Consider the following 8,113-nt stretch of genomic DNA (forward strand, 5'->3'; position numbering starts at 1 on the left):
AGGACAGAAAGAAAAGCCGCACACCCAGAGACTGACAGACAGCAGCTATGGGAACCTTACATTCCTCCAAGCCTTTACCCACGCCCCAAGCTGCCACTTGTCCTTCTCAAGACCCCGAATCTTCCTAACCCCATCCAAAATGTTGTGCACCACCAGCTCTACAGGAAGGACTTTTTTTGCAAATGAACACCTGACACCATGCATTCCACATGAAGTAACGGACTACTAAGCTAACTAGAAAAAGTGTCCCAAAATCAAAATCCCAGTGAGTTGGAAAGGCTCCATAAGACCACTCCACGTAACTCAAGCTGGAAAGGGAAGGAATACCCAGAGCTCCGCTCACCCACTCCACCTCTTTATTGAAGGGGCACTGAAGCAAGAAATGGTCCATCGTCTCCTCCACCCCACCACACTCCACTCTTGGACAACCATGGTTCTCCACAGAGCGATGTTTCAGGATTTATATAGCGCCTTTATAGTGCTTTACAAAGAAAACACAAAAAAACACACAGGATAAAACAATGGAAAAAGGGACCATTAAGTGAAAGCTTGTCTAAAGGAAAAAAAATTTAGATTTGCTTTAAATGAGTTTAGAGAAGATGACTCAGATGTTTCTTGAAAGTGAATTCCAGACTTTTGGAGCATAGCAGAAGAAGGCTCTGTCTCCCATCGAGTGTAGGTGAGTAGGGGGGGGGCACACATAAGACCAGAATTTGAGGAGCAGGGTTTACGAGGGTGAGAGGAAGTTGATAAAAGTTCAGACAGATAATGGGGTGCCAAGCCATACAGAGCCTTATAGGTGAGCAAGAGGATCTTACAGTCTATGCAAAACCTGTCGGTGGCCAGTGCAAGGACTCTAGGATAGGTTATTACAACTTGGTCTGATCTCCACCCTCAGCCTGTGAATGGACAGTGAAAGGAGAAGCAAGGCACTAACAAACTCATCTCTGTCACTCTGCTCTAATTTTTTAACCATGTACCTTTTCAACACTTGAACACCGCAGGACAACTGATTGGCTCTTTCTGTTACTTCTGCCTCACCCAGTCTGATCATCTGTACAGGAATTACAAGAGACTGATATCAGACTAAATTCAGATACTTTCACTGCTTGCATTAAAAAAAAAACATTTAAAACTAAACTCCAGGAAAACAGCTTAGCATACACAAAAAATACATGGGGTTGTCCAAGGATTTCTACTTTTGTCCATTCAGTCCTGAGATATGCACCTCTCTTTCACACACAACAGCCTTGTCTGGTGGAGCTGGAGACATGATTTTTTTCTTTTGCAGCTAGGTAACAGAGATCTCCTCAGACTTTGAATGGACAATGAAAAGAGGAGCAGCAGACCCATTTCTTTGTCACTATGCTCTCTCCTCCTATAAAAACACAGCACTGCTTTTCCCTTCCCTTTAATCCAAGCTCTGCTGTACAATGATTACAATAGGCTGTTACCAAACTGGGGTACACACATTGCTTGCCTTTAAAAATACGTTTAAGGATGTACTGTATTATTGAATTCAAAGCTATATTCAACTTTCACTGTAAGTGATAGGACAGGTATAGGCAAACAAATGCTCCCATTAACTCCCAATGATGCTATAGCAGGTTATGGACAGACACAATATAATTCTGGTTGGCTCATTTTTAAACTAGCAGGCCTCCCATCTTCCAAAGCTAAGCCAAACTGATTAAAGTTTATAACATTTATATAAACAGTTACAAAAAAAAGTTTAGTGCCACATTTCAGCAACCCATTACTTTTTATCAAATAAAACAATAAAAGATGAATTAGAGTTTGTTCTTTCACTCTGCACAGTGTTCTTTCTCTACAGATGAGATGTTTGTTGCCTGGACAAGCATTTTTTGGCTGGGTTGGTGACAATTATTCTGTCACCTTATGCATCAGACAACCCTAGCTGAACATTTTTTTGTGAAACAATGGTCAATTATATATAACCCAGTTGGATGCTATTGCCTTGTCCATGCACAAATCCATGCGAAAAAATATTGGGTCAGGAGCATGTATTGTTTCAAAAAGTTCTTGATAAACACTAGTGACCTTCCTCTAAAACGTAGTTTCTCAACCGTGGCTCCGCAGAACCCTAGGGTTCTGAGAGAATTCCCCAGGGGTTCTGCAAATCAACATTGTGGCAGATATATAATGCCCAATGTTGTGCTTAGTGTTGTTCTTCACCACTTGCCAGAGGATTTACCCCCTTCCTGACCAGGCCACTTTTTGTGTTACGGCTCTGCGTTATTTTAACTAAAAATTGCACAGTTATGCAATGCTGCACCCTAATGAAATGTATGTCCTTTTTCCCCCACAAATGGAGCTTTGTTTTGGTGGTATTTGATCGCCTCTGCGTTTTTAATCTTTTACACTATAAACAAAAAAAGACAACAACTTTGAAAAAAAAGCAATATTTTTTACTTTTTGCTATTAAACATGTCCAATAAAAAAAAATCTAATTTCGTCATAAATTTAGGCCAAAATGTGTTCTGCTATATATCTTTGGTAAAACAAATTCCAATACATGTAAATGAATTGGTTTATGTGAAAACTATAGTGTCTACAAATGGAGGTATATTTACTGGAATTTCTTTTTATAATACTAGCAATGGCAGCAATCAGCAACTTATAGCGGGGCTGTGGCGGGAATTCTTACACAGGGGGGGAACTGACTAACTGTCACTGATATCCCCAGTGACACTAATACAGTGATCAGTGCTAATAAAAATGACACTGGGCAGGAAGGGGTTAACATCTGGAGCAATCAATGGGTTAACTGTTTGCTGTGTGTGTTGTGCTGTGTGTGTTTTACTGTGTAAGCAGCCTGCTTTGTATTGCTCTGCTTTGCAGAGCAATACAAAGCAGCATGCTGGAGCTGACAGGGGAGAGATTTGTATTGTTTACATACAGATGTCTCCCCCATCAGTGTTCCTTGGCGATCTCTGTCCGGGACCCGGTGATCGACAGCTCTAGCCGTCAACGGGTGTGCAGGTATGGCACGCGCCCCCTAACTGGAAATACAAAATCACACACTGAATATATACATGATTTTGTGCAGCCCTGCCTCCCTGTAGCAGAAGTTCTTCTATAGGGTGGTCGGGAAGCTGTTAATGCGCACTTACTGTCAGTATTCTCAGTGCACATTGATAGCTGATGCCTCCTCTGTAGTTCTGGTTCCTATGAACTCAGAGGGTGGCAACGGGAGGAGTGTAGAGAGCTGGAGGAGGAGGTGACTTCCTATGCAAGTGTCCTATACAGACTGAGGGAAGGAGCACAGAGCAGGAGCCCATGGCTGATTAGAGGTGAGATCCCCTGTTGATTCTGTTGTATGACAGCGGTGTAATGCAGAGTGTGGGGGATGGGAGGTGGGTGGCAGAGAGCCGGAGCAATGTATGTGTAAGGCAGCAGTGAATACAGACTTGGGGGGAGGAAGAGCAGAGAGAGGAAGCTTCCCTGCGCTGCTCTGCATGTGGAGGAAAGAAACTCCCTGTGTGCACATCTCAAATTCAACCCACAACTGAGTATCTGTGTCTTTTTTAATATTTATTCTGCTGTATTATTTAATGCTGTTTAATTGTAATTACTACAGCTTGGTGATCAGATCCAATGCTCCGCATGTTGTAGATCTGATTTTTTTTTCATGGGTTCCCCCAGATCTCAAAGTTTTTTCCAGGGTTTCCTCCAAGGTCAAAAGGTTGAGAAACCCTGCTCTAAAAGCACCATTACATAAATAAAGTTGAAACTGAAACAACCCTATAATAGTCAAAAGACTATTGTCTGCATCCAATCAGAGATGACTTTTCTAACCAGATGAAATCTAAAAATCTCATTGAATAATGTGGGTTACTGCATATCCTTGCCTCTTACTAGCCCAGTATTATTATTATTATATTAATACAGGATTTATATAGCGCCAACAGTTTGCACACACTTTGCAATATAAAGGGAGACAATACAGTTACAAAACAATAAAATACAAGGGAATTAAGAGGGCCCTGCTCATAAGATCTTGCAATCTGATAGGGTGGGGCGAATGGTACAAAAGGTCATAACGGTGAGGAATGAGCTGATGAGAGAATTAAAAGATCAGTTGTTAGGTGGAAGTGACGTAGGCTTCCCTGAAGAAATGAGTTTTCAGAGATTTCCGAAAAGTTGCCAGAGTAGGGCATAGCCGGACAGATTGAAGTAGAGAGTTCCAGGGGATGGGAGAGGCTCTGGAGGAGTCCTGCATACAATCATGGGAGGAGGAGAAAAGGGAGCTAGAGAGCAGGAGGTCCTGGGAGGAACAGAAAGGATACTTTGGGTGATATTTTGAGACAAGATTGGTGATGTAGCTCAGGGTAGAGTTGTTGATGGATTTGTATGTTTTTTCAATAAAAAAATATAAACATTGGTCAAGTAGAAAATATAAGTAGTAGTCATCAGTTAATTTGTTTCTGATCAACATTTAGGAAACTGAGAGCAGCATGCGATAATGCAAGATGATTGCATGTCATAGTGTGAAATGTAGCATGTCAGGTTGTAGTATAGATACTACAGTCAGATGTGCAAAAATGAAAAAAATTCATTTTGTTTCATTTCGTTTCGATTCATTGACTGATTTTGTTTTGTTCGATTAGTTATATTAATTTAATTAATTTTTCAGAATTCGTTTTGTTTATTCAAATTGGACCGAATTCGAAATTTCGAACGGATTAAAAAATAATTTTAATGGACAAAAATAATTCTAATAGATTAAAAAACTATTCTAACAGATTTGATAATAATTATAACATTACAATCCATAATCCACAATCCATATGTGTTTTTGATGGTATATGGGCTATATGAAGAGTTGCGTGACCATATTGGGAATTTCTACTTCAGCAAAATTTTCACAGTGCCTTTCTTGATCACTACTTGTCACCATATTGTAGATTACAATTTTTTGTAAAGTATTTTAGTCTTTTCTAATCTATTCTATTCTTTTCTATTATTTTATATTCTATTCTATTCTAATGTATTCTGTTCGAATTCAAATTCATTCTATTCAAAATTCGAATTTCGGAAGGCAGTTATTTTATTCTATTTTATTCTATTCTATTGTTTTTCTATACTATTCTATTTCTTGATTCTCTATTCTAATCTTTTCTATTCTATTATTAGATTTTCTAATCTATTATATTCTATTCTTACTGATGCTATTCCATTCCTTTATTTTCTGTTCTATTTTGCTCTGTTTTACTCTACTTTACTCTATTATCTTCTATTCTTTGATTTTCTCTTCTAATCTTTTTTATTCTGATTCTATTCTTTTCTATTCTTTGATTTTCTATTCTAACCTTTCCTATTCTTTTCTATTCTATTCTTTGATTTTCTATTCTAATCTTTTCTCTTCTATTCTAATGGATTCTATGCCTTTCTATTCATTTAGTTTCTATTCTATTTTGTTCTGTTTTACTTTATTATTTTCTACTGTATTCTGTTCTATTCTTTTATTTTTTCTACTATTCTTTTATAGTATGTTCTATTCTTTTATTTTATATTCTATTCTTTTCTATTTAGTTATTTTCTGTTCTATTTTATTCTATTCTTGTTTTCAAATTTGAATTTGTTTTCGAATGTGTTTTCAAATTTGAATCGATTTGAATTTCGGACAAATTGTGTTTTGTTTTTCAGATTCATTTAAATTAGTTACTGTTGTAAATCAGAATTCGGATATATTTGAATCTCCGAATCACAGAAAATTTGTCCGAATTTCTATACAAAACAAATGCACATGTCTAACTACAGTATATACTTCATAATCATATATTTATACTACTCCCACCTCTTTTCCTGTGGCTCTTGATGGGCACAAAGACCCCATCTGAGCTGCATAAATTGGACTGAAGTATCCTTACATCATGTTACAGGAGTCATGCAGAAATATAGCTAAAGGGGGATTAAACCCAAAAACAAAAATTTAATATTTTGCAGCTTACCAATCCTGCATTATGATGGCTGCATTAGTTTTCTTTTTTAGGCTCTTTTTCTTTTATTTGTATCTGTTATCAGGACGGTAACACACTTCCTGTCTTAGGGTGTCTACATTCTGGACAAAGTAGTAAGGCAGACACCTTTGGACAGCAACATTGTCAGTCTGGGGAGAGGATAGTATTGAATGTGCCAGCAAATTTAGATGGACTTGACTAACAAAATAAAACGGATCATTGTAAGCACCCCTGTCAGTGGTAAATGGTTTATTTCAACCCCTTAACTTCCACTATTGCTGGACAGCTTGGTCTGGTAAGGAAGTTGTGAAATTACAGATTTACTGGCTGGATCACCAAGTAAAAATAAAAGAAAAAAATTTAAAGAATTTGTAAGCTGCAATATATTACATTTTTGTGTTTGGGGTTATGCCTCTTTTGGATTATTTGCAGCTTGCTAAATTAGGACAAGTTCCCCTAAAGCTGGCAGTTGATCCACTACAGACCGACACAGAACCACAAGGGCTGAGCGGAGCTGATTCTTTAAACCCTTCAGCTATAGTTGGCATTCTTTTAGTTCTGTAGTAGTGCATCAGTCAACCCATTCAAATGATAAGGCTGTCTTTAGACCCCGTTCAATGGCACCCAGTTTTGCCATTGCTTTTAATGGCGCTAGTAGACATGTGCGCTGGATTGACATGGATTGGACAAGCAGGTAATTTTTATTGTGTTAACACTCATTATTAATGGAAATAGCAGAGCATGAAAGTGCATGTAGCATGTTGTAGCACTACCCCCGTAGACGCTGCTTGAGCATTGCCCGTGTATTGCCCACTACTATGCTGAAAACCAGACACAAGGTATTTTTCCACAGTCAGGTGCATACACTTTTAGCTCATTGGAGTCAAACACCAGTCTAGGGCTGTTGTTTTGTAGTTTTATTTTTGAGAAACTTGGATAGGATTAGGGGTTTGCAGTAGTATACTCTGAAACACAACTACTCACAACTTGAGGACACTAGCTGTTTTAAGATGAAGCCTTAGGAGAAGTCCCTTGCTGGGAGCAGATGGCAGACTTCTGTAATGGCAGTGTAGTAGTAAAGACGTTTGAGCAAAGTCTCTTGCAGTAAGTGGCAAGTAGTCAGAGCTCTTCAGATCATTAGCCAGTGATCCCTTTAGCTGGGCCTTTAGCTGACTAGAGGACATCAGAGGGACGTTTACAGCATCAGGTCCCTGAGATCCCACTATGTCTGTACTCAGTGGTGTGTTTAGGTTTTGTGCTGCCCTAGGCAACAAAAAAATCAGACGCCCCCCATGTGGAGAGAGCCTGAGATCGACCAACAGCAGACCACCCCTCCACCATGGAGAGAGCCTGACAGTGACCAACAACACCCCTGCTCCCCCCACCTGAGAGAACCTTCCAATAACACCCACCCAACCCCTTCCCCCAGCAACAGAGAGAAAGACACCCATCTTCACATCTCCGGAAAAGAGAGTCGGGTTCTGCATACACTAATAAGCAGCCAGCAGCCTCTTTTGGATACCACCTGGTTCCCATGCCGCATATGTCCCTTCTTCCTGGGAGGGTGCTTCCCCCCCTGAAAAATGCCGCCCTAGGCAAATGCCTTGTTTGCCTTGTGGTAAATACATCCCTGTCTGTACTCACATGATCTTGTAGAACAACCAGCATCCTCTCTCAAAGATACCAGATGGATCCTCAGCAGACTCCCCTTCCGTCAGCTTTTAGGAGAACCAGGGCCACTAGTCGGTTTCAGTTTCAGGACTCAACTCTGAGGCCTCTTGGCAGCAGGTTTCAGGGGAGGCAAGCCTGCCTCAACTCTGGTGTAGTGCAATCCACTCTGGGAAGAATATAAATACCAGCTCCCAGCATGCAATGGGGTGACCCTCCCTTATAATTGGCCAGAGCTCTATCCATATTCAGGCTGTTCATTGTCTAGCTCCCACCTATGTTTTGGAAAGCTCTAGTAGCTTCCAGAAAGCAGGAGAAGCTCAAGGCAAACTCAGACAGCACCAGAGCATCACGAGCAGTCCTGACTAAAAGATTGCAGCACTCTGTTAAGCAGAATGCCAAGGATAAATTTACCTATTAACTCCCCTGTTAGGCAGAAGAACAAACTGCACAATGTAACT

Source organism: Staurois parvus, unplaced genomic scaffold (genome assembly GCF_062004578.1).
Source record: "Staurois parvus isolate SC_StPar_1 unplaced genomic scaffold, SC_StPar_1.0 ptg000299l, whole genome shotgun sequence".
NCBI classification, from domain to species: Eukaryota; Metazoa; Chordata; class Amphibia; order Anura; family Ranidae; genus Staurois; species Staurois parvus.